General features: G+C 45.3%; 1 non-coding gene across 1 annotated transcript; it reads right to left on the bottom strand.

The window, feature by feature from the left end:
* Window positions 1–282: 282 nt before the first annotated feature.
* On the bottom strand, window positions 283–480 carry LOC126204701 (U2 spliceosomal RNA). The gene has a single exon (XR_007540515.1). It is a non-coding gene; the product is annotated as a U2 spliceosomal RNA (small nuclear RNA).
* Window positions 481–8,240: the final 7,760 nt, after the last annotated feature.

The following is an 8,240-nucleotide window of genomic DNA, read 5'->3' as shown; positions in this document are numbered from 1 at the left end:
GTGAGACATGTGGACAGTCTTTTTCCCATCGCTCCATCTGCTAGCGGAATGCGAGAGGGAATGCCTTGCAGTGCTACAGGGTACCCTCCGTCACGCATCGTATGGGGGCCTGTGGAGTACGTATGTAGACGCAAATGTAGAGTAGATGGGTACATCACCACGTGTCAGCCAAAAGTTTCGAACAACTCTTGCACTGAACAGAAGTAGCATGGAATGACATATCTGTACTCCCATCTACCTCAGTTCGGCTCACTGTCAGCGAGCGAGGTGGCACTTGGTTAGCACGCTGGAGTCACCTAACGGAGGACGGCAGTTCAAACCTGCCTCCAGCCAGAGGTGGAGCAAGCCCCTAGCGCTACATCAGAGGCCAAAAATGAGTTTACTGCTCTGATCCTGCAACACAGAACTATCAGATAATAATCTGATAAGAACAGACTGTTCACTTTGACATTAGCCGCACGGAAACTCCAGAGGAGTAGAGGCACCAGGTTGGTTAAGGGCGGGAGTACCGGGCCAGGGGGCAAACCCAGCGTCCAAAACTCGCCGTAGTGAGCGGTAGTGGGACAGCGCTGGTGAGTGGCAGCTGGGTAGCAGCCCGGCCAATAAGGCGAGACTCCGGCCTATGTGATGATGAAACCTACTTTGCCAACTATAAAACAATCACAAACGTGGATGACAAAATCAGCCAGTAAGTCAGCGATTTGACTGATTCAAAAACATTCAGCGCTCCAAGTGGCCTGGCAGTGAATCAGAGTCGTGTTACCGGAAGTCTCTAATTGGGACGACGGCAGTTCAAACCCGCGTCCAGTCATAATGATTTATGTTTTCCATAATTTCCCCAAATCTTTCTTTCGACATGGTACTGCCGTTTTTCTTTCCGATTCTCGAATCTCTCTGAGCTTGTGCTCCGTCTGTAATGACGTCGATGTCGAAGGGACGTTAACCCTAATCTACCTTTATTCCTTCGACTCGATACCCAAACGTGCTACAGCCATTATTGCTGCGGAGAGTGGCACGTCGGAGCAATACGTTTCCCCACCCTGTATGTAATGAAATAATCCAAACATTTAATCACGTACTTTTTCTAGTGTAATGTGTACCACGGGTAGGCAACCGGCAGATTCCACCCGCCCCGCCCCCCCTCGCCGCCCACCCGCGAAACAAATTCCTGGCTGTGAGAGCGAGGTGCTCGGATTGTACTCCGCCCGTGATGCCATTCTGCTGTTCGCATTTTCCCACTTTTATAAAACAGCCGATTTATGTTAATTTCAAGTGATTCAGACTTTTAAACTTTTTAAAATGAATGGTTGAATGTATTCAGTGTTACAGAAACAACCCATGACTATGCGATCAGCTATCAAAATTATTTTGTACAAAAATTTAAAAACGCTTGTTAACACCTTTGGGCTGTTAAGACAATTTCAAACACTCTAATGAGCTGCCTATGGCCAAAAATAGCAATATTTCTTGTATCCTGAGTTCGCATGTTTCATTGCCGTATTTTTTCCATTATTGCTCATACTGCAGTAGCAGAAACTGGAGGTAATTAATAATGAGTTAGCTGCAACTATTCGCTTTCATAGGCGTTTATTTTTCATGATGACGTTTCAAGATCCTTAACATCCTGTCTTCAAACTTCTACAGTTATTTACGTGTCGTGAACATTGCTTCTTCACTGAAGGTGTTGCAGAATTTTGAAATTGAACGTCAAAAGTAAAGAAACAATGTTCAAAACACATAAATAACTAAATATCTGAGGAGGGGTGAACATAGATGAATGTACTCTGAAAAACGCGGTTTTTGCTGCATAATTTGCTGGCATGGCGTGTAGGAAAAGGGGTGACCTTGATATCGTTACATAACTCCTGAAAATTAACATCACTGGCACTATAAGTTTGAATTTATGCAATTTAACTGCTGTCGAGTGACGTGACGACGCAGACCGATAGCTGAAGTAAATCTATGGATCAGGCCCGCGAGACACTAAAAGTTGTCAGTACCTGATGTACACTCCTGGAAATTGAAATAAGAACACCGTGAATTCATTGTCCCAGGAAGGGGAAACTTTATTGACACATTCCTGGGGTCAGATACATCACATGACCACACTGACAGAACCACAGGCACATAGACACAGGCAACAGAGCATGCACAATGTCGGCACTAGTACAGTGTATATCCACCTTTCGCAGCAATGCAGGCTGCTATTCTCGCATGGAGACGATCGTAGAGATGCTGGATGTAGTCCTGTGGAACGGCTTGCCATGCCATTTCCACCTGGCGCCTCAGTTGGACCAGCGTTCGTGCTGGACGTGCAGACCGCGTGAGACGCGTGAGACGACGAGATGTACTGTGGAGACCTCACGCCCCACGTGTTGAGCAATTCGGCGGTACGTCCACCCGGCCTCCCGCATGCCCACTATACGCTCTCGCTCAAAGTCCGTCAACTGCACATACGGTTCACGTCCACGCTGTCGCGGCATGCTACCAGTGTTAAAGACTGCGATGGAGCTCCGTATGCCACGGCAAACTGGCTGACACTGACGGCGGCGGTGCACAAATGCTGCGCAGCTAGCGCCATTCGACGGCCAACACCGCGGTTCCTGGTGTGTCCGCTGTGCCGTGCGTGTGATCATTGCTTGTACAGCCCTCTCGCAGTGTCCGGAGCAAGTATGGTGGGTCTGACACACCGGTGTCAATGTGTTCTTTTTTCCATTTCCAGGAGTGTATATGCACAATAAGGGAAATTTCTTCTTCTCCCGGGTGACAGTGAATAATCAGACGCTGTGCTACAAGAAATCGCGAAAATCAGTTCTTCGGGAAGGACTGAACATAATAAGACACTGTCTGGTCGATGGAGGGCTGTATCTGGCCACATTGATGAGTTGCTTTGTGATCTTCCGTCAACCGCTTCATTCATCGGGACAAGCATCGGATACCTTCCTCAGTGTTTCCTCTATTCAAACCTAAAGGTGAAACGTGTGCAAAAGAACGCCGCACGCCGAGACTACACAGTGCCTGCCCTTTATTTACGTTGGCCGTGGTTTACTTTTGGGCCTTTCCGTTAATGAAGATTTCATCACTTAATGCGCAGCCTCCTTTAGACTTCCAAAAAACGGCGGCCCACCCTCCCTTAACGCGAAACGTACCCTGCCGGGAGCGCCTTAGGGGCGGACTCATTACGCCACGGCAACTTCTTCATTAAGGGGGAGGAGGCGCCGCCAACTTCGCATTCATGCTTCGACTTCCTTGCGCTCTGCAGCGCCAGTTTTTTGACATGATGCCGAACCAGGAAATTTCTTTTAGAAGTTTTTTAAGGATACAGCCGTAGTTGCGCAAAACGAAGCGTTCCTTAAAACATATCGTGTGTCACGTAGCTGTATTTTCTTACAGAGAAATTACTTACGGGGATGTGCAAGCTAATACTTTTTTTTTACAAAAAATATACTTAACTGATTTACACTGCTGCTAAATAAGTATCTGCTGCCAAACTATTTCACAGGTTCTGATCTTTAAGTGCCCAAAAGAGGTAAGATATTCATAAATTAATAGTAGAATATAATAGTCTACAACATATCATTTTATTTCGAGAAGATTTTCGCTCGAGTTAGATTTCAGAGACGCTTGGGTGTGTATTCGAAACATCGCTGCAGTCATTTTCGTTCTACTCGCTGACTATAAGAAAATATAAAAGGTCGCTACCGTTGGACCTTCACGGTCTGTTCGGGCGGAGTTTAGTTTAGTTTTAATTCAGGCTACTGCATTTTGTTTTCGATGAACCGACTGCACACGTCAGTTTAAAAGATTCAGTTTATTCTGTTAAAAGCCTAGAATAAATATGGTTCAAATGGCTCTGAGCACTATGGGACTTAACATCTGAGGTCAGCAGTCCCCTAGAACTTAGAACTACTTAAACCTAACTAACCTAAGGACATCACACACATCCATACCCGAGGCAGGATTCGAACCTTCGACCGTAGCAGTCGCGCGGTTCCGGACTGAAGCACATAGAACCGCTCGACGACCGCCGCCAGCCTAGACTAAATAGAAATCAGATGATACATGTGCTATTGTGGTACTGAATGGCAGCACTACGAACAACACTTCCGCTACCGCTACTTTCGTGCTGTCGTACATTTGTGATACGTCCATAAGTGAGAAACCACCCTTGTAAAACACAAACAGGTCGATAAACGAAAATTGAAAGTCAAGTAGTTTTAGATGGCAAACATGAAAACCACTTGAGGCTATGTTACCAAAATGGCGGTTGTTTTGGAAGCCGCCATCTTGGATGTTAATCACAGTTTTTAAATGGAAACAGGTTGTAACAAATCAAACAGATGGAGAATTCCACGAGATAGGCAATGGTGGCTGAATTTGAGTACCTTTATTCACTTTCTAGAGCTGAGGTGGAAGCTAATGGCGTTCAAGCAAGCGGAAACCAATGTGATCGTCTTGTCATCAGGAGAGAGAGCGTCTGCGTCATCACTGTAGGTTGCTGGAACTATTCGCGAAGTTCCGTAAAACTAGCTTTGTTGCAGAGAAACGATACGCTGTATGAACGAAAACGGCTAGAGATGAAGCAATATCAACCACTGCTCACGTTCTCAGAAAAGAACGCAAGGAACAACAGGCAAAAATTTGTAGAACTTATGTGTCTGTAAAAAGATAAATGCGCTAAGTATCCAACAACTAACACAGTCATGGCTTAACGAAAGATCTGGCAGAGTACCCGAGTAAATTGTGGTTCTGCTTAAAAGTACTAAGCTGATAGAAGGCTTCTGTTCAGTTCCTCTTTGACCAGTCTGCTGGTGCAAGAGAAGACAACAAAAGGAAAACCGAAGTTTTAAATTTTATCAACCTAATTGTCAACCAGTGCATGCGCGATCTATTGTTTTTTTTTTTTTTAAATTTATGTTAGGGATTGAAAAATAATGAAGTCAAGAGCGCTCATGAAATCTCTTTTGTTTGGATTACTATTTTCAGCTAAAAATCTAGCCATCTTTAGATCTAAGATATTGTTGTTGTTGTTGTTGTGGTCTTCAGTCCTGAGACTGGGTTGATGCAGCTCTCCATGCTACTCTATCCTGTGCAAGCTTCTTCATCTCCCAGTACCTACTGCAACCTACATCCTTCTGAATCTGCTTAGTGTATTCATCTCTTGGTCTCCCTCTACGATTTTTTCCCCCAACGCTGCCCTCCAATACTAAATTGGTGATCCCTTGATGGCTCAGAACATGTCCTACCAACCGGTCCCGTCTTGTGGTCAAGTTGTGCCACAAACTTCTCTTCTCCCCAATCCTATTCAGTACTTCCTCATTAGTTATGTGATCTACCCATCTAATCTTCAGCATTCTTCTGTAGCACCACATTTCGAAAGCTTCTATTCTCTTCTTGTCCAAACTATTTATCGTCAATGTTTCACTTCCATACATGACTACACTCCATACAAATACACTGCTGGCCACCGTAAATGCAACACCAAGAAAGACAAGAGGTAGCACAACAAAATTTATTTTGTAGATAACATGTTGACCAAGTATCAAATGATTACGTTTACAGACGTCTGTGACATGTGGTTCCTGCCAGAATCAGTAGCCAGAGTAGCCGCCATTGTTGGAGATCACCGCTGCCACACGTCTCGGCATTGAGTCAAAGAGACGTTGGATGTGTTCTTGGGGTACAGCAGCCCAAGGAGCTTCCACACGTTGCCAAAGATCATCTGGTGTGGCAGCTGGGGATGTAATCTGGGTCACTCGTTGAGCAACCATGGACCACATGTTTTCTATCGGCGAAAGATCCGGAGAGCGAGCCGGCCAGGGAAGCAATTCAATCTGGTTATTGACGAAGAACCTTTGGACAATGCGTGCCACGTGTGGTCGCGCATTATCCTGTTGAAATATGGCTGTGGCCGAGCCCTGAAGGTAAGGAAGGACAACTGGCTCCAGCACCTCGGATATGTAGCGCCGGCTATTTAAAGTACCGGCAATGCGTACTAGAGGCGTGCGAGAGTAGTATCCAATACCGCCCCATACCATAATACCCGGTGCAAGACCAGTGTGGCGGTGCATAATGCAGCTGTCCAGCATCCTCTCTCCACAGTGTCTCCACACTCGAATCCGACCATCGTGGTGCTGCAGACAGAAGCGAGCCTCGTCAGTAAAGACAACGTCATTCCATTCTGCCGTCCACATCAGTCTGTCATCACACCATTGGCGACGGAGACGTCTGTGGTTCTGCGTCAATGGTAGACGAAGCAATGGACGTCTTGCGGACAGACCACTCTGCTGTAAACGGCGTCGAATGGTACGCGCAGACACTGGATGATGCGTTACAGACGCAATGTGCTGTGCTATGGTTCGGGATGTCACTGAGCGATCCGTCACTGCCATGCGCACAATTTGCCTATCAGCACGTGCAGTGGTGCAGCGAGGTGAATGTGAACGACCACGTCGGTCCGTCGTACCCTCCTGCAACCAACGGTCACATATCCGCATTACAGTTGTTTGGTTTCGTCCAACACGACTATCGATTTCTCTGTATGATAATCCACAATCTCGGTAAGCCACTATCCTTCCTCTGTCGAACTCGGATACTTGATCAAACGATGTTCGCTGTTGTCTACGAGGTATAATTGATCGTCTTGTGAGACAACCACAAGGTAAACACACGTGCCGAACGTACACTCGTCGAAATCGCCAAGCCTTAAATGGCGCTATGAGGTGGCGCCACAGGCGCGCGTGATGTGCGTCTGCGCTGAAATTCTAATCAGTTGCATATCTCATCGCTGCAAACCCATGATGTCAATTTCAATTGATTCGGATGCTTCCTTCAGGGTGTTGCATTTACGGTGGCCAGCAGTGTACTTTCGGAAATGACTTCCTGACACTTAAATCTATACTCGATGTTAAAGAATTTCTCTTCTTCAGAAACGCTTTCCTTGCCATTGCCAGTCTACATTTTACATCCTCTCTACTTCGACCATCATCAGTTATTTTGCTCCCCAAATAGCAAAACTCCTTTACTACTTTAAGTGTCTCATTTCCTAATCTAATTCCCTCAGCATCAACCGACATAATTCGACTACATTCCATTATCCTCGTTTTGCTTTTGTTGATGTTCATCTTATATCCTCCTTTCAAGACACTGTCCATTCCATTCAACTGCTCTTCCAAGTCCTTTGCTGTCTCTGACAGAATTACAATGTCATCGGCGAACCTCAAAGTTTTTATTTCTTCTCCATGGATTTTAATACCTACTCCGAATTTTTCTTTTGTTTCCTTCACTGCTTGCTCAATATACAGATTGAATAGCATCGGGGAGAGGCTACAACCCTGTCTCACTCCTTTCCCAATCACTGCTTCCCATTCATGCCCCTCAACTCTTATAACTGCCATCTGGTTTCTGTAAAAATTGTAAATAGCCTTTCGCTCCCTGTATTTTACCCCTGCCACCTTTAGAATTTGAAAGAGAGTATTCCAGTTAACATTGTCAAAAGCTTTCTCTAAGTCTACAAATGCTAGAAACGTAGGTTTGCCTTTCCTTAATCTTTCTTCTAAGATAAGTCGTAAGGTCAGTATTGCCTCACGTGTTCCAGTGTTTCTACGGAATCCAAACTGATCTTCCCCGAGGTTGGCTTCTATTAGTTTTTCCATTCGCCTGTAAAGAATTCGTGTTAGTATTTTGCAGCTGTGACTTATTAAACTGATAGTTCGGTAATTTTCACATCTGTCAAAACCTGCTTTCTTTGCGATTGGAATTATTATATTCTTCTTGAAGTCTGAGGGTATTTCGCCTGTTTCATACATATTGCTCACCAGATGGTAGAGTTTTGTCAGGACTGGCTCTCCCAAGGCCGTCAGTAGTTCTAATGGAATGTTGTCTACTCCGGGGGCCTTGTTTCGACTCAGGTCTTTCAGTGCTCTGTCAAACTCTTCACGCAGTATCGTATCTCCCATTTCATCTTCATCTACATCCTCTTCCATTTCCATAATCTTGTCCTCATGTACATCGCCCTTGTGTAGACCCTCTATATACTCCTTCCACCTTTCTGCTTTCCCTTCCTTGCTTAGAACTGGGTTTCCATCTGAGCTCTTGATATTCATACAAGTCGTTCTCTTATCTCCAAAGGTCTCTTTAATTTTCCTGTAGGCAGTATCTATCTTACCCCTAGTGACATAAGCGTCTACATCCTTACATTTGTCCTCTAGCCATCCCTTGAAACGTCCCCTTTTAATAAT

The sequence above is a fragment of the Schistocerca nitens genome, chromosome 9 (genome assembly GCF_023898315.1).
Source record: "Schistocerca nitens isolate TAMUIC-IGC-003100 chromosome 9, iqSchNite1.1, whole genome shotgun sequence".
Lineage (NCBI taxonomy): Eukaryota > Metazoa > Arthropoda > Insecta > Orthoptera > Acrididae > Schistocerca > Schistocerca nitens.
Note: the sequence above shows the minus strand (reverse complement) of the source record. Positions and strands in the feature narration are given on the sequence as shown.